At 49.5% G+C, this 19,036-nt stretch overlaps 1 protein-coding gene across 3 annotated transcripts in view; it reads left to right on the top strand.

Annotated features, from left to right (window-relative positions):
- The window catches only part of Nfatc1 (nuclear factor of activated T cells 1), a 106,191-nt gene that overhangs the window by 77,276 nt on the left and 9,879 nt on the right, over positions 1-19,036 (top strand). The gene's annotated exons all lie outside the window — the stretch shown is intronic.

Here is a 19,036-nt window from a genome sequence, read left to right as displayed (position 1 = left end):
TGACCCTTGGTGTCAAAAGTCAAGCAAAGGACTGCCCACGTCAACCTCAGACAGTCACAACAGAAAAGGCCTCCCCTGGAGGCCTTTGTGGTTTAAGCACCTACAAGCTTCTTAGAGAGAAGCATCTACGTCAACGCCTGGGTCGGGGGAGTGGTAGTGTAGGTGGGCATGTCCAGATGTTCAAATGGGACGGCAGTGTCGGGAGCCTAGCAGATGGGAGCAATGCCAAGGGGCCGCTCTCCTCGATGACTTCTGTCCTTCCTGGACAGTGCTGCTCACTCTGGGCTGTGGCAGACGTGAATGTAGGGTGCCCAGCTGTGCCTACACTACTTGTGGTGGGCACAGACTCTCTGAACCCTAAAATCTCTCCACGGTGACCAAGTGTGCCTTTGTTATCCCGCCTGGGTTTGCTACTTTCTCCTGGACACTTTGCTGCCCCTGCTGAGCAATAAGAGTCCCCCTGACCACATGACTGCCACAGTGGCCAGACATGTGCCCGAAGGCCAAAAGCACTGCCCACTGGGAGTGGGTCCAGTGGTGTTTTCCAGCTTGCTCGGGTTGGTTGGTTGTGGGAGTCACGGCTCCCTCTGAGGCCAGCTGGTCTCCCCAGATGTGGGCTGTTTCCCAGACCAGGTGCCGAGCAGCACACCTGGAACAGGTCCAGCTCCTCGCTGCACCTGGACTCGGGAGGCCCAGGATGATGCCCTGGCTTGCTCAGTTCCCCGCCTCTCTAAGCCACCCTTCCCAGCGATTCTGCCCGTGAGCCCAACGACCCTTTTGTTCCAAAGAACCCTTTGAGGAAACATTTGAAAGAGAGTGGTATGCCCTGGCTTCTATGCCTTCTCCTTGATGCCCCAGGAATGGAGTAAGCTGACCTGGGGTGAGAGAATATTCCACACTCCCTGTGGACAGGCTCAGGGTTGCCCCACCCCCACCTCAGGCACTTGATTGACAAGGAGCTTCTGCTCCAGGGCTGTAAAACTTCTAACTGAATGTCCCCCTCCGTACTCATAACTCAGAGCTTTGAGAGAATCATTCGTGCAAAATTTTTGCTCAAAACTAGGTTCAATTCTTGAACCTAGAACTAGGTACTCTTCTGTGGGTACATTTGCTGGCCATGATCATCCGCCTCTGAATAAGCCCTCATAGATTTGTGGGAGGCTCCAGGCCTCCCTTGGTCTCTTCTGTTTGGATCAGTGTTGGAGGACAGTCGCTGCCATGACTAACCCTGACAAGTTTCACTTGTCTTTGACCCACGTACACATAAGTGAAAGGCTGGGATCCCAGGGGTGGTTCCCAGGGTCGCTTCCTTAGCATGAAGAGTCTATCTGTCTCTCCCTGGTACCTGCCCAAGTGGACACTGTAGCCAGGATGGACACTAGAGTCTGTGTCTAGAGTCCCGCCTTCTGCTTTGCCTCAGGGCGTGCTGGTCTGGGCCTGTGGGAGCATTGTCATGTGGTCAGAGGCCACGTGACCGGCCAGCCCAGAACTCCCACATCTGGGCAGTGCCCTCTGGCCCAGAGACAGGAAGCCAGTCTTAGCCAGGTTTCCCACTGAGCCAGAGGCCACTGTGGCCGACGTCAGACCAGCTTTGTTGTGGGCATTGAATAGGAGCAGGTGAGCCTTTTGGGAGGAGGGGACACTGTGTCCAGGAAGCAACACAGCAAAACTCGGGACTAGGGCTGCCCACACGTGGCACGGGATGTATTTTGTTGAATTTACTGTGTGCCCTGAGAGAACAATTCAGAGTCTCCCCTGTTGGGGTGCAAGGATAGGATGCTGACCTAGAAAACAGGAAATGAAGGTTAAGAAGAAGAGCCAAGCGTTAGGTATGGGGACCTGTCCTGGAGGCTGTGCCTTTTCCAGTGGGTCTTAGAATTCCCCAGGAAGGGACAGAGAGAGGGGACAGAAAACACCTCAAAATTTAATTCAAAAAACCAGACTCGTTTTCCCCAAATTCTTGCTTAAAGGGCAGTCAGTCTTCTTCAACGTACCCAATCAGAGGCGACAAACACTGAGGAAGATACACTTTATTTGAACATGGGAAGGTTAGGGTCATTAGGTTGGAGGCAGAGTAGAACAAACCTCAGGCTCCTGCTTTCTTCTGGAATCTCCCTCGTCAGATAGAAGGGGCACTCACAGCCCTCTCCACAGTACTGTGTGTCTCCCAGTACAGAGTCCCTGTTGCAAGGAACCCTGGTGACCTAGAAGTTCCCGAGCTGCAAGGCACAGAGTAAACAAATCCAGGAGGCTGATGCCCAACCAACCTTTCAGCATTTCGGGACTTCCTCTAAAGATATCTGCCGGCTTCAGGGGCTCACATAATGCCAATGCCATCTACAGCTGCCTTGCCTGAGAGGCGGGAAGAGGAGGAGTGGGCTTTAGCAGAGACTGATTTTCATGTAGTTTTCTGTTTGTTTAGTTGGTTGGTTTGGCTTTTGGCATTTTGATTTTGTTTTCTGGGAACCCGGAAAGAAAAAGGCAGTTCTAAAATACGACACTCAGGCTTTGAGAGCCTGTGGCCCTCCATGCACCTAGATTCTCTGTATCGGCATTGTGAGACATCAGGAAGTCGGTGTCTGTGCCCCACATTGGGTTTGGAGAGCCACATGTTAGAATTTGAGGGTGGCTTACTTTCCAAGTCTCTCCTCATCTCAAGGAGCAATTTAAATTATGGATAGAAGACAAACCCTCTTCCAGGAGTCTTTTCTGTTTCTACTCCTAAGTCTACTGAAAATGTATGCGGCCCACTCAGTAATAATTTCTTCGTTCCAACCGTCTGCATAAGGCTTAAGATTTCGATTTAAACTTTTCATGGTTAGAATCTGAAGGTGCCAGTGCCGTGGCTCACACATCATTTTAAATGCAGTCTTTTTTTTTTTTTTTTTTTTTTAAAGTTTCCACCAAAGCTGAACATTAACTGTTCCTGTAATGTTTGCTTAAATTGCCTGTCACGGGACTGAACTGCGTGCCACGTTCTTCTCGGTCACACATATGGGTGTGAGCATCTCCCTTGCACTAAAGGCTTCCACTTCGAGCAAGCACATCTGGAAACTCCTAAAATACCACGGGGCATCTGTGCAGATGGGACCCTGCCACAGAACTGCTTTGGTGCCACACAGCCAGCCAGCCGGCCGGCTTCCAGCTTTGTAGCTGGAGCAGCCTAGAGGCAGTACGGTCTCAGTCTGTTACTGTGCCCCCCCCACACACACACACACACAGGTATGGTGACCGCCCTTCGGCCCTTGCCACAATCAAGCCTTTCAGCTCCATCAGAGGCGGCTGGGTGTCCAGAAGTCTAGATGTCATTAAAACAACAAGCAGGTAGACAAGGCCTTCCAGCCGTGTCTGCCGGCCGCCTGGGTCTCTTTCACTCTCCCTCCCCTCCTTTCCTGAGCTTAAGCTGCTCTGGAAGAGAACAAAAAGCTTTCCTCATGGAAAGTTTGACTAAACTGGCAGGGTGCCCAGACCCAAGCCTTCCCCGTTGCTAGCAATGATGGCAAGAGCGATCAAACACACCAAGCCATGAATACTGCGGACACAGGCCACCCCATGACAGATAGGAAAAAGAATTCAGCCATGCATATATCTCATCAGGTCAGTCCCTCATGCCCGAGGGTGCCTGCCTGTGAGTTAGGAGGCACAAAGATTACCCTACGCACCACCAGAGTCTGAGACCGAAGTAGGCAGTATAGACCAGGAGGCTGCACAAGTAACTCTCGAGAGTCCCCAAGGGAGGGTTCTTCCAACATTCATGAGTTCACCAGGCCCAGGCCTGTAGCTGCCGCTCAGTGGGCCTTCCAACTGTTGAGCGCAGGGGTAGGTAAATCACAGAAGGTTGATTCCAAGCCCTTATGCATTGTACAGAGCATCAGGCATGCAGATGTTGGCTTATACATTCCACTTTAGATCTAGATACACTCTTGCAGGGTTGCACTTAACACCAGGCACTTGCTGGGAAGTCCCAGAAGGCTTAGCATGTGTTCCGAGAGGGAGTAAAGTGGGGCTCAAGCACAGGCCTTCTGCCATCTGGAGGTTCTCTGCCCCTTCCATGCAGGCAGACACGGGCAGGTGGTGAGGGCTCTACGCTATCTGCTGAGTCAGACCTCCTAACTAGGGTGTGTTTGGCCACCATGGACCTGTACTGGTGCTGCTGCCACCTGTGACCTGCAGGGTCATGCTGTGAGTCTCTGAGCTTTCTACATGGCAGGAAGGCGGGAGGAGAGCTGTCCCACTGGACAACTGCGTCTTGAGGGATTAGGTTGGCTGGTCTTCTGAATGCTGTGCACTCTTTCTAGTTACATAGCTTGGGCAGTATGTGTTATATGTAGGGTACGTGTGCCATCCCACCATCCGTGTATTCTACTCACCGGGAGAGTGGGGGATTTGAATGCATCGCTTTCAGACATTACTAATTGTCTGCCAAGCTTGTTCTCCTCCTTTAAATGAAAAAGTTGTGACATTATTCATTTGAAGTAAGTCAGTAGGGTAGAAAAGAAAAAGCCAAAGGCCAAAGCTAGAGAGATTCTGTGAGCCTAAAGATTATGCTAGTTAGTGCCAAAGACCTTGAAGAAATCCAAGGCCAGGAGGATGCTAGGAGCCCTCCTTCAGGTGGCCGTGTGGGCCGTGCGTTTGTGGCACTTCTTTTTCTCACGGCAAACACAACAGCAGCGACATGTTCATGCATGGTTGTCCTTCCTGTGTAGAAACGCCGCTGTCCTCCTCCAGATAGGTTAAAATCCTTCCAGAAAATTCCTAGGGGTGTTTCTCCATCTGCCAGTTTACAGAGCAAAGAGCTGCGATCCACGCAGCATCTTTCCCACACATTCTGATGATTCTGCAGATCTGCAAGCCAGTGAACAATGTGCCACTGTGTTGGCTCTGGAGCACAAAACCATCAAGCCCGGGTGGCATTTAGAAGTATGTCCATCACATTCCAGGAGTTCAGAGGCTGGTGGCCATCAAGAGTGTGGCTGACACCCTCTTCAATCTCTGTCGGAATTGTTCCTGGAGACTGGCAGGGCCCCTTACCCACCTGGCGCTAGGCATTCCTGCTCCTGGAGCAATGGCACTTGTCTGAGGAACCTTCTAGATGCAACAGCATGTTCTTGCTTCTGGGATCCAGAGGATCCAGGAGAGATGAACATTTACCCAGGTGGAGAAAAACTCTGGTGTCTGGAATCATAGTGAGGACTCTCCCATCAATGCCGAAAATATTACCTTCAGCCCAGTTTAACACCCGATGCTGACACACAAGAAACCCAATGGCCGCAGTGGGTGAGCACTGTGGAGCAGGCGGTACAACTCCTCACACTGGCCCCTTCCCGTGAGCAGAACAAGATGCCATTTTTCACCTCCCTGGGCACAAAAGGCAACTGAAGCTTCAAGAGATGTCATTTGACAGTCGTGTGTGGCAGATCCGGGGACTCCAGAATACTGCCTCCCTAAGGCTTGGCTCCACTATGGAATGTCCCCCTACCCTGAGACATGCAAGCAGACAGATCTCTGGCGTGAGCTGGCCTGGGGAGCTATGGAGGGGCCAGCTATGTACTGCTTTCTTCCCCAGAGAATTCCTTCTGGTTCCCTGAGGTACTCTGGTAGCTGGCAAGCACTGAAAGAAAGTGGAAATTCTGAAACAAGGGAGGGGTGGGGACCTCAGGATGTCAATAGTCCCCAAAGCATCAATAGTGCTGGCAAGTCTATCAAGTCAGCCCTTCCAGAATCTAGACGTTGAAGGGTGAACGTGGCAACCTGAAAAACATATGCTCGAAAAACCTGTTTTAGCTTGAGATCGCTTACCCCCATCCTAGTCCCACGGAGCAACACCAGGAGGGACTGACACCTGAGCTCAGCGGGAGAAGCTCCCCATTGTGCAGTCTGAGCTCAGGTTCATCCCTAACCCCACAGGACAAGTTCCAGTCTCAGGTATGTTGGAAAAGAGCTGCCACTGGCTAGGCTCACAGCGATGGTGATGCTGAAGCTACTGGAGATTACGATGACAGTGAGCAAGCAAGGGAGTAGCCAAAGGAATCAGACAAAACCTGACCATCCTCGGTTGCCTGGGTAACCAACCAACCAACCAACCGCACTGTGCAAATGTGGTGTGCGGTGTGCGCTCAGGAAAGGAGGCCAGGTACTCACTTCTGCTGCCTTGAGACCACACAAGCAGAAGAGAGGTCACGCTGGCCCGCATCCCGCAGTTGAGGGTGTGGCTGAGCATGCAGCACTTCCTGATAAAAGCTGGGATGTGTCACGATTTCAGCACCTAAAACAACTTCCTGAGGGGCTGGCCCTCCACAGATCCGCAGCTCTTCAGTCCTATGCCTGAGCCCCAGGAAAGAGACCTACCGAGCAAATGATTTCTAGGAAGGGAACAGGGAAGTAGCGTCACCACACTGCAAGGAGTACAGAATCTAAAGGATTAGTCCAGGTAGTCAGCAAGCAAGCAAGCAAGTAAGCAAGCAAGCAAACAAACAAACGGAAAACAATACCTGAAAAATGAAACTTTATCCCAGAATTGCTGTTATGTGTTGCCTCTCATGCCTAAGTTTAAAAAGAAAAAAAAAGTCAAAGTTAAAAAAGAAAAAGAAGCTATGCAAACTATCAGAAGGCTATGTCTCATATATAGGAGAGAAACACACCAACAGACACTGTCCCTGTGAGGTCTCCAGTCTTCAACTAAGTAGCAGAGGCTGTAAACTGCCTATTTAAATGTGTTCAGAGAACTAAAGGAAACACTATTTAGATAATTACATTGAAGTACGATAACCATGTCTCACCAAATTGAGAATATCAACAGTAACAGAGACTAAACTTTAAAAAGACCCAAATAGAAAGTCGTGGATTCTTGGACTTTAAGAGGTCAGCATTTGAACATTTCCTCAAAGGGCTGAACAAAGAGATTTCAGGTGGGAAAGAAGAGTCAACAAACTTGAGGAAAGATCAAACTGTTATCAACTCCAAAAGAAAAGCCTGGAGTAAGACTGAGCTGGCCCGTGGCTCAGGGAGTAAAGTACCTGCCACCAAGCCTGATGATCCCAGGTCCCAACCCTGGCGCCCACAAGGTAGAAGGAGGGAACCGACTCTTGAAAGTTCTTCTCTGACCTCCACACCTGCCTACTGGGGCACAGGCACACCCCACGACCTCTGCATGCACAAAGTAAAAGCATAAACCTAAAAGCTATTGTTTCACATAGAGACTTGGGGATATCACGGGCATGCAGACAAAAATGCAGATGGTGAGGGACAGGGTCCAACTTATGATATTGTTAAGAGGATGCTTATGAATAAGTTGACTAAAGCAGCGAGGGCCACCTGGTCACCAGCACTGCTGAGGGGGAACGTCAGCTCTACAAACACAGATGGGCTACGTGCCCATCAAGAGACAGTGCCAACATGTCTTCTTCAAGCCAGTCTTAGAATCAACACAGCCTCTACCAGAACATGGAAGGATTGCCCCTAGAAATTGACTAAGTCTAAAGATTAGAATTTCCAAGAGTCAGAATTAGCCCAAAGAATTTTGAAACTGGAAAACAAAGTTAGAGACCTCACACTTGGAGACTTCAAAACTTGCTGCAAGCTGTAGAGGTTGGGAAGGCAGCTCGGCGAGGAACAGTGCTTGTTATACAAGTGTGGGGACCTGAGTTCAAATCCCCCTCAGCCCCCGACAGGGTCATATGGTGTCTGTAACCCTGGCACTAGGAGAAAAGGGTGAAAAGAAAAATTGTGTGTGTGGGGGGGGATTGTTGACCACCAGCCTAGCTCCAAGTGCAGTGGGAGATTCTCTCTCAAGGGAGTTGAGTAAGGCACAGAGTAACAAAGTAGACCACCTCCTCTGGCCTCCATACATATGCACAGACACAATCACACATACACCACACATACACTCTCACACAAGCATAAACCTTATACACAAAAAGTGACTATAAATCTATAACACTTAATACAGTGTGGCTAGGGCATAAGATTTATACACCAGCGGAATGGGATCCAAAAATATGTCATTAGGTTTACAGTAAAGGGGTTTTTGACAAGGATATCAAACCATTTGATGAGAATGAAGACTAACCTTTTAAACAAATGTTACTGAGTCAGTTGCATATTCATATATATATATATATATATATATATATATATATAATCAAACAATACCAAACACAACAGTGCGTGCACATAAACTCAAGTTGATTGTATACTCAAAACTTTTTAGAAATTTTTGAAAAATCTTAAGACTTTCATTGGATTAGTCTTAACGATGACATTAAAAACCTGACAAGTTGATCTTCATCCAAAATCAGCACTGTTGTATTTCAAGACATCACTGTAAGAGGAAAGACGAAGATGAGCAATGGCTGCCCAGGACCACACAGCAAGCTGGTCAAACTCTCCACAGTCTATAAAGAATGCTTACAGTTCGGCTCAAACTTCCAGAGATCTGAAAGCCATTTCCATATGCAGTCATGGGCCATAAGATGGTATTGAGCCAAATATGAGACAATGGCCCACAAGGTTATGTCACTCGGGGATGTGATCCTATGGCTCCTATAGTGCATATAGGCACATTCTATAATTTCCTCACCTTGATGAAACTACCTAAAGGCACAGTCAAAATATCTCCTCATGCCGTTGAGTAACACACAGTTACATATCATTAGTCATTATGGGATGCAAGTTAAAAGTCACAGCAAGATAATACGTAGCAAATTTTGTAGAAGACATTGGGAAAATGGACTCCTGACTTACTACTGATAAGAGTTGGGTAGAACAGAGACCGACAGCTTTTTAAAAGCTAAAGTAAGTTTACTGTATAACCCAACCGTTTCCTCCTAAGTGGTGCAAGTATTCCTTGGCGTTCTTTAGACCAGCTACAACATCCAGCAACTGGTGAACTGTCAGCAGCGTGGTGGTCCTCCCACAGATTCAGGAAATGGGCACTGGGTCACGTTGGGCTCAGATGGACTCGGAAGCTTGGGGTTGAGTGACGGATGATGGGCAAATGGGTCAGTGCTCCGTGGTCCATGTGTATCGACCGTCTTTGAAAGGACGGTGGACAAAGACCCACCGAAGTGAGAACAAGGCAGCCTCTTCCAGGAGTCTTCCGAATCACGTACCAAGACCACATAACTTTAAGTTGGATGAGGTGGCGCGTGACTGTAATCTAGAAGGCTAAGGCCAAAGGATTGCTGTGAGTTCAAGGCCAGCCTTGCCTACACCTACAGGGAAGACCTTGTCTTAAAAAAAGAAAGAAAGAAAACCAAATGATTAAACTTGTCAATTTACTAAAAGAGAGAATTACACCGTATGTGAAATATGCTTCCGAGAGTCTAATGGGACCAGGGTTGCAGATCAGAGTCTTCTAGCTTTGTTAGATAAACACTGTGTGTGATGTGTAGAGAGGCTCACTTTGGGCTTATGTGTGTGGCATAGAACACCTCCTGTGGTCCTGCTTGGCAGACCTTCTCTGTTTCTGCATGTGAACCCACTGCGATGGCAGATGTTCTCATAGGACATGAGCCTGGGGGTCATCAGGCATCATAGAGTGTTGGGCTGACCTAAGGCTCGTTTGGGAAGCTAGGCAGAGGTGTGAACTCCTCAGCCTCGGTCTCACGGTGTGGGCTGATTGTGAGCTTTCTGACTCCAGTTCTGGGGCCTCTGCAATGTCTCTTTGATCGGCTGCACGGAATTTTGAAAAAAAACAAAAAAACAAAAAACAACCCTTTACTGTGTTGGATTTAAGTTTTGAAACAGGGCTCTTCCTTCCTTCCAGATTATGGAGTGGCCACTGAGACTTAGGGTGTCTGCCTCAGCAGCCCCTGGGTCTAGCAAGTCTGATATACAGGACAATAGGCCAGGCTTTCATACCCCCCAGAGGTTATCTGTCACCAAATGGCTTTGTTCCCATGCCACATTCAGTACAGGGAGCAGTCCCAGTCACTCCCGGGGAGGGGGAGTCTTATCAGCCCTGTTCCCACACTGTGAAGTCTTCTCAGATGTAGCCTGTCCCTATCAGGTCTTCCAGCTGTTGATTCAGATATGGTAGGAGGTTGGGGTCTGGAAAACACAGGAGCCAGGCTCAGGATCCTCCCAGAACAGGATGGGGGTAAGGAGGGAAAACTCACAGCTGTGTCTGATTCAGGGACGTGGGAGTGGTCCCAGCCTATGGGTGTTGAGTCCTTTGATGGTAGTGCAGGTCATTGCTCCAAAGAGCCAAGGCTACTTTCACATTCAAAGGCAGTTCTGCTATGCCCCTCTCCCCAGCCCAGGGCTCCTGCTTTTAAAGCCACTGGTTTGTTAATACCCCTTCTCTAGTTTCTGCTGTAAAGTGGACGGGTCTACGGTTCAGTCTCAGTTGTCTCCACAAATGACTTTACCAGGCTGTAAGTTCACCCAGCAAGGACTGGAAAATCCATGGCAGAGGCTCAGGAGCAGAGTTCCTGCAGCAGATCATGGCAAGAGTGTCTGAGCTGAGAGGAGCCCTTCACCCAGAGACAGGGTGACTTGGTGCTGTAGTCAACTGTGTTTTCAGCAGAATGGAGGTTGGGGAAAGAGGTGTGGTGTGTGTGTGTGTGTGTGTGTGTGTGTGTGTGTTCTGCATGCTGTTTGCTGCCTTTGGCTAGGCTCCTTGCTTTCACCGCATCAAGCTTAGACTCTCCTACATGCTCCACTTTCCTTTTTTTTTTTTCCACAGTAGCTGTTGCCAGCAAGCTGCAAACTACTGTATATCACTCCGGTTTAAGAACCTAAACTTTAAAACAAATTAAACTCTTGTTGACATTGTAATAAAACTCAGAACGCAGCTGAATGGCTCAGTAAAAGTGAACTTCAATTATTTTTGTGGATTTCGGACAGTTTCCTGGGTTTCCTAGACTCCAGCGTGGAGAAGTTATTTCCTTTTGGCAGATGGCTGGAGAGAGAGAGAGAAAAAAAAAAGGTGAAGGAATGGCAGGGGTGAGGTGGCAGGCGCTGGCGAGGGCTGAGGAGGAAGCCAGTCTCAGTCACCTGGATATTTGCTCTGGCCCGATCCATATTGTCTAGAGTTGGAGGGGGAGGGGAATAAGGAGTAAGGAGCAGCAGAATGTGAGTCTTTGGTGTGTTTTGACTGAAGAAAGGGGATCGGAGGGTTTGTCAAATCCTGCATGTTACCTAAGTGGTCATGCGGAACTAAAAAAAGTTAAAGGCAGTCTGCCTGCCTTTCTTGCCCAAACCCCAGTGAATAGATGGAGTAGCTTCCTCCCTTTTTCCCTCTCTGTCTCTCTCTGTGTCTCTGTCTCTCTCTGTGTCTCTGTCTCTCCCTGTCTGTCTCTGTATCTCTATGTCTCTCTGTGTCTCTGTCTGTCTCTGTCTCTGTTGGTGTCTCTGTCTCTCTCAGTCTCTCTCTGTCTCTCTGTCCCTCTCAGTCCCTCTCTGCATCTCTGTCTCTGTCTCTTTGTCTCTCTCCATTTGCTTCTTCCCCCTATATCTTGTCTCTGACTCTATTCCCCTTTCCTTGTATCTCTTACTGTCTCTTTATTGCTGTCTCTCTGTTCCTACCTCTCTGACTCTTGCCCTTCCTCCCTCCTCTCTCTCCTTCTCCCACACCATTTCTTTCATCATCATATTAACTGTAACATTCGATCGATTGATTGATTGACTTGATTGATTGAAGAGTATCTTTCTCTTGATGAATGGAAACAGTGTTTTCCCAGAACTGAGGACCAGCTTTCCAGCTTTCATGCTGTCTCCTGTCATGGTGCCCAGCACATGTGGACAGAGGTCGGCAGATTCATTCATGTAAAGAACATCTCTTGGGAGGTGTGGTGGGAATGGGCTTCTTACCTGAGTTCCAAGCCAGAGGTGCTGGCCTCCACACGAGACCCTTGTGCTCCCTTCCCCAGCAAGCCACTTCCTGTCTCCTCCTTCTGCTTCCTGTTTCTCTGCTTTCAAAGGCCAAGCTGGAAATGGGGTTCGTGACCTTCCGTTCATAATGTGCTAATGTTCCTGAGGCACCAGCCATGGATGGACTCAGCTCCTCTCACAGCTGGTTCTGGGCCCAGGTTGCCACCTCTCTGATACCTACGAGTTGGGCAAGCTGAGAGCTGACCCGTCAGACAGGGATCTGGCCATGGGTCAGAGGTGGGCTTGCAGCTCAGCAAATGCCTTGTGTACTCATCTGGAAGCTAGGAGAAGGCTCCGGGACTTTCCTCATGCCTTGCTGCCCACAGGATCTGTGCAGACATGGGTTTCTCTTTATTCTGCCTGATGGCCAGGACTTGATTCACTCAGAGATCTCTGACAGATCATCTAACCATGCTTCTATATGTGAACAAACCTTGAGTTGGTGTCTCCAGTTTGTGAAGAAGGGGCAAAGGAGACTGAACTCCCCATGCCCTGACTCCTCTCCTAGACTCTGTCTCCATACATAGTGTGGGGGGGTGCAGGCGGGTGTAGATGGTCTCATTTTTCCCTGTCTTCTTTGCCTTTACTTCCCTGTCTCCCTTCTCTCCTTACCCAGGAGTACCTACATTCAAAGTTTGTTTCCTCACTTGGGGTACTCCTATCTCCCCTGTCTCCTCAGAGATCCCTGTCTTCTCACTGGATCTCAGTCAGGGCAGCTAGCCACTCACTGTGTGTGGCCTGTGGAAACCCCTATGCTACCTAGGCCAAGGCAGCCTACTCACAAAGCCTCTCAGAATGCCTCTGGATCTCTGGACCTCAGGCCAAGTCCAGGTAGCCTGTGAACTAGTAATCGTTTGCTCTCTGTATGTTCGTCTTTATTCTGAAGGTGTGTTTAAGGTTCCTCGGAGATCAAATTTAAGGGAGCGGGGAATGCTAAAATCAGAGAACACTGCCAGGAGGCCTTCAGGAGAAATTCCACAAATGGAGGCACTACATAGATGATAGATGATGGGGTGGTGACTGCACCAGCTTAAGCAGATAGATGGATTGTGAAGCCCTACTCTGCTTCTGGTTCCAAGCCTCAAGGAAGATCTGCTGCAGCCCTGACTTCACCCCTGTACTGTTGCCTATATTGTGCCCACAGACAAAGTGGCCCACAAACAAGTGCTGTCATTACATATCAGTTACAAAACCAAAATCCAATCCTGAGAGAGAGCTCGGTCAGTTAAGCACTTGTGGAGAGGATCCGAGTTCGGTCCCCAGTGCCCTCGTAACACGGAGGCTCATGGAGATCCCTGTCATTCCAGCACTAGGGAGGCAGACAGACAGACGGATGGATGCCTGGAGTTCACTAGCCAGCCAACCTGGCTCGCTTGGCAAGTTTCCAGCCAATAAGGGACCCTGTCTCAAAATAAGTTGATGGCATTCAGGAATGATAGCTGAGATTATCCTCTGGCCTCTGCATGTATTTATGTGCACCCCCCCCCACACACACACACACGCACACACGCACACACACACTGCTCAAGCCCCTTTGACATCACCATTGTAGGTCTATGAGACTGTCGGATCTCTGACCCCTCTGGAAGCTAGGTGGAGATAATGAGACTAGTTTAGAAGTTCCACACCCAAAACCTGAACAATAGGTGACAGGGAGGGCTATACTCACTGTCCCCATGAGTCAAGATTAGGGTCAAGCTCCCAGCTTTGGATATGAACGATCTGAGATCGCAACAAAACAGGCATGCTGGATGGGTGGGTGGGCTTCCCAGAAGACCACCATCGCCCGCTGGCCCCAGATCCCTGTTGGCTCAGGGGTGGGGGCTGTGGTGAAGGTGGCTCTGGGGACTGGCCCTCTCCAAGCAGGCTGATAAATCTAGGAGCAGTGGATGAGGTGTAGGAAGCTTTCAGGGCAATGTATGTTCCAGCCTAGGGCCCCTCCATGTGATGTCTCACTGGTCCCTGAGACCCGTGCTCAGACAAGGCTTGCCCTATAGCTAGGGCTGGAGATGATCCTTAAGACCCATGATCTTTGGGAGCCAGGGTCCTGCATTGAGGCCTGGTGTTGGACAGTTGCTAGTGGCGTGCATTAGCACACAGAGTCAATTAGAGCAGGTGCACACCGGCCGGTTCTGTTGATTTGATTTAGGTCTGAGGAAGGCTCCAGTAATGTGCAATTACAAAGAACTTAATGGCCCTTTCTACCGAATGCAACCTCCACGGCACCTAATATACTTTGATGAATTGCTCATTATGTGCTGTGTTGGAATAACCTCTGTAAAGATTAATAATTGGATAATCAATACAAAAAATTCAATCTTGGCAATTTTTTTTTCTCACTCCAGGGTCAATATGTGCTCAAGATCACAGGGTCTCTCTCTTGCCTGCTTGTTTCTGACTCTTCCTTCCCTCTCCTCGATTTCCAAGTTAGCAGTCTCTGCTTTCTGTACAGGTCTCAGAATAATGAAGCAGGGACTGTGACAGGTCACGTTTGCCCAGCAGTTGGTGGCTGGGCCAATTTGCCTTCCAAGTGGCTTCCAGTAGGGCATAGAGGGGCACACAGGATCCCTGAGGTGTCCTGTCATAGGGGCTTATGAGAATATGAGGATCAGGCATGGGGGATGGGCAGCCTTTGAAGATGGCCAGAAAGGTACCATAACAACATGGTGTCCTAGGTACCATAAAACAAGCAGAAGCTGTACAGGGAGAGAAGTGCCCTACATCTGGGTGCTGGAGGGCAGCCTGCAGAGCTGAGCAGGATACACAAGTTGTATCCTGGGGTGCCTGGCTGTGGCCCAGGAAGGAGCAGCCTTGGTAGGAGTCAATATAGGAGGGATCCCTTGGCAAAGGATTGTAACCTATCCAAGCTCAGATAGAAGAGCTTGATATACCGCTGGAGCCTGCAGGGACATCAGCAGAAACCCACTAGTCAGGGTGAAGGAAAGTCACAGCCAGAGATGAGGAGCCCTCCTTCTCTACCCCTAGTGATGAGAGAGAAAGACAGGGAGCCTGGGGCTGCCAGGCCTGGGGGGGGGGGCGGGGGCGAGTTCTCTTAGACAGGAAGTTCTGCACCCCAAGGTATAACCACAGCCATCTGGACTTTAGCTGAGATTGAACCCAAGCCCCTGGGAGGAGGTAAAGATGGGCTCACGAGCTGGAGATGGTGATATATACCTTCAGTCCCAACACTCACGAGGCAAAGGCAGACAGGTCTCTGTGGGTTTGAGGCCAGCCTGGTCGACATAGTGTGTTCTAGTCTACTCAGTGCATAAGAATAATGAGACTCTATGTCCAGTTACTTTATGAAAACAGACAGCTATGGTGGCACATGCCTGTAGTCCTAGCATTAAGGAAGCCCAAGAAAGAGGGCCACACTCTCCAACCCCAGAAAAGTGGAATAAAATGGCCACTTGCTATGAATACCCTTACTGTGGACGTCCGATGAACCCACACATACATCCTGTGCCTCTTGGCTGCATGGGTCCACAGGGCCTTTGCCTAAGAGGCAGGAGTTGAAGTAGTAATATGTTCAAAAAACAGCTCCATAAAACCCACGCTGCTCACTCAAGATGGGACTAGGAAGTGAGATCTGCATGAGCATCATTTGAATGCCCGTTTCGGTGTCCGAGGAAGGCCCAGGCAAGCTATGTCAACCCCCACAGACTCAGCAATCAGGCCCAACTCCCGCTCTGAGGTGACTCATGCTACGTGGATGAGTGGTGGCTTCAGACAGTCCCAGGGCTTGGAATCTCTGCAGTCAGTATGTGTGTCAGGCTCTAAAGCTGTGGGGCTGGAGGGTAGCAGTGTCCTGCTCAGCTTAGTCTTTGTACCGGGATTGAGATCTCTTGGGGAAGTCAGCAGCCTCTTCAGCCTTTGCGCTCACCCATCCTCCTTCCCCAGTACCGTCTGCTCCCACATCCCGAGAGAGAGTCATCACACATCCCCAAACCTCAGCCAGAACATCACCTTCAGCCTCGAGATTTCAGTTTTTAAGAAACCAATTCATGAGGCCAGAGACATGGCTCCGCGGTTACGAGCACTGGCTGCTCTTCCAGATTCCCAACACCTACATGGCTGCTCACAAGTATATGCAACACCAGTCCCAGGGAATCTGATACCTTCTTCTGGCTTCCGCAGGTACTGCACGCATGTGGTACAGAGACACACGCAGGCAAAACACTCATACATGTAAACTATAAGTAAAGAAAAATGAAACAAACTCATCATCGCTTCCTGGGATTTGGGCAATGTCTGGCACATTTTGAAAGTGAGGAAAATGGAAAATGTGTTTTCCTGGAGGGCATGCGTTTGGCCTCCTGTGGGGCAGCAGAGGAGAAATGTGTTTAGGACATCTTGCTGAGACATAAGAACAGACACAGTTTCAGGCTCTCCTGATCTCCTCTGTGGACAGCAACAGGAGGATGGATCAGTCAGGACCCATGAGTGCTCTGACTTTCCTCATGCTCGTAGAAGGCATGGATGGAGCAGAGTCCCCCAGCCCAGGTCACTATGAGGAGCAGGGGGCCCGTGGCTCAGAAAGGCGGAGGGTGTCAAGCCATAGGGCAGTGCCAGGTCCTAAAAGTTGCAGGTGTGGCACCGACATCGCCTTCACCTCATGGGGAGTGGGTCAGTTACATCAAGAGGTAGATGAAGAAGTAGATGTGTGTTACCAATCAGTGTGTGTGTGTGTGTGTGTGTGTGTGTGTGCGCACATGTGTGTGCGTGCACATGTCAGGAGTCAATCTGAGGTGTCATTTCTCAGGAGCCACCAGCTTTGCTTTTTTGAGAGAGAGAGTCTCTCACTGGCCTGGACTTTCTGGTTGACTAGTGAACCCCAGGCACCCTCCTGTCTCTGACTCTTCACCTCAACATCTGGTGCACACCCTATTTGTGGGGTCCTGGGGTTTGAACTCATGTCCTCACACTTGCATGACAAGCACTTTACTGACATCTCCTCAGCACTCTGGTGTCTTCTTGGAGAGGCGCTAACCTTCAAATGAGAGTGGTCCCAACCAACATATGACCAGTAAGTCAGGTTCCCACACCAAGGACAGACATGCGCCTACTTCATCTGCCCTGCCAAAGGCCAGGGCTGCTGGGTTGTTCAACATCAAATCCCAAAGTCTTTCTCTGCATCTTTTTGTAAGTGACTTATTTGCTTACCAGAAAGAAAGTGATCACCCCTGACAGAATTACTGATAACCTCTTAGATAATCTGAGGCTCTAGTTCAAGGTCAAGTGAAGCAGGCCCTACCTCCAGTAAGCATAGGAAACAGGCAGTCTAGAGCTGTCTGCTTTGCTGACAGCAGACTTTCTAAAACCCAGCACCTGAGGCCTCACACTTACCGCTGCTGAGGACACTGAGCTGGGGTCTCCCCAAGCTCCAGGTGGGGTTCAGGCTACTGGGGTGCAGCTACCTTGACTTCTTCTCACTCCATATTTCAAAACAGCACCCTGTGAATCCCACTGTGTCTTCCGATGTGCCAAGAAGGAAAGAGAGCCTGCCATTGCCCTTGTGCCAAGACCCTGGCCTGTGCTGAACAGGCCAGAGCAATTTGAAGAAGCTAAAGTGGAAATTCATACTGGTCGCTCTCTCTTCGGGGTCATAGACTTTAGTTTCACTTAAATTTTTTTTTTGTGGGGTTTGGTTTTGTTTTCTTTTTCAATTCCGTTAATTCTGTTGAATGGTAATTTCATAATTTGGGGAGATATGTGTTTTGTGTTTTCTAACAACACCAGGAAAGCCCTGGAAAAAAAAAAAAAGGAATTGCTGGTGGCTTAATGATGCTGTTGAGTAATTGCTGAACGGAGCTTGGCACAGATATAAGAGCAGCGCAGATGATATGGAAACATTCTCCAGCCTGCATCAGCTGGATGGCCAGGCCTGTGGAATCTCCCGCCACGTGGCCAGCCCCGCTGGAGTTTCCACACGTCTGTCTGCGTGCTCGGGAGTTTTCAGGCTAAATAGGGAAGCAGGCTACCTACGGTAGGAAAATCATTCCGTCTTAACGGCTGACAGTCCCGCGGAGCAGCAGCGCCCGTCAGCACGAGCCCGGCTCCAGGTGGAGGGTCATGTTTTATTAAAACCGTGACTTGTTGTCACTTGTCCTTCCGCTGTCCCTCTCTCCCCTTCCGAAAATAGCAAGCCCCGTGGCGGTGGCTTATTATGATTAAAAGATAAAAATAAGCGGAGGCCGAGATAGGCGCAGGACACAGAGGGAAGATGGCCGCCTGCTTTTTCATGAAAGTTTAGAAGCTGGGCTACTTACCCCTGCTTCCCAAAGCAACTTTGAGAAAAACAGAATCTCCGGGCCACATTCGGACATGCTGAAAGTGTGCATTTTCCATGCTGAGGGGGTCATGGCACACATTGATAACTCGTGTCCCCTGCCTGGTTCACAGACCCGGCTACTGGGCAGTTATGTGCATGCAGTCTGCTGGACACAGGATGGCGACCGATCCAAGTGTGCACTTGTGAAAGCATCTCCACCGTAGACTCTCTAGAGCAGAGGTGTTCAATTTCCCCCATGCTGCGACCCTTTAATACAGGTCTTCGTGCTGTGATGACCCCAAACCATACATTTGTTTTGTTGCTACTTCCTAGCTGCCATTTTGCTAATGTGAATAACTCATAATGTAGAGATCTGATATGCAGGAAAGCTGAGATGCAATTCCCAAAGGGGTCTTGACCCACAGGTTGAGAACCACTGCTCAAGGAGGCCATGCCTTCTGGAGAAATCTAAAAATTCTAGGAGTGTGGACCCGAGCCACCCCTGGATGGCTCCAGTATGCTGTCAGTGGGATAAACACATCTCCTCCTCCGGCTTCCTGCCCTCTGACCTCTAATTCACACGGCCGTTTCTTCCTTAGCTCCTGTGTCATGCAGTACTTCATGTAAGGCCAGAGTCGGTATACACAGTATCTAGAAACAGCAAGAACTCTTCACGCAGCAGCTCACTGAGAACACAGAGAGGCAAATGCATGTCGCATCCCCCCTGGAAATGAAAGTTAAGGCAGCGGAAATGTGTGCTCACAGAGAGTTTCAACCACCGTCATTACAGGCCTCGCTCATTCCAAGAACTGTTACATTGTAAGCGTTCGAGGCGGCCAATACGAGACGCTTGTTAGAGGTTGGTTATTTAGGAATTGAACCCAGCTTTAG

The sequence above is a fragment of the Mus caroli genome, chromosome 18 (genome assembly GCF_900094665.2).
Source record: "Mus caroli chromosome 18, CAROLI_EIJ_v1.1, whole genome shotgun sequence".
Taxonomy (NCBI): Eukaryota; Metazoa; Chordata; class Mammalia; order Rodentia; family Muridae; genus Mus; species Mus caroli.
The sequence above is the reverse complement of the archived record's forward strand: the minus strand, read 5'-3'. Positions and strand labels throughout refer to the sequence as shown.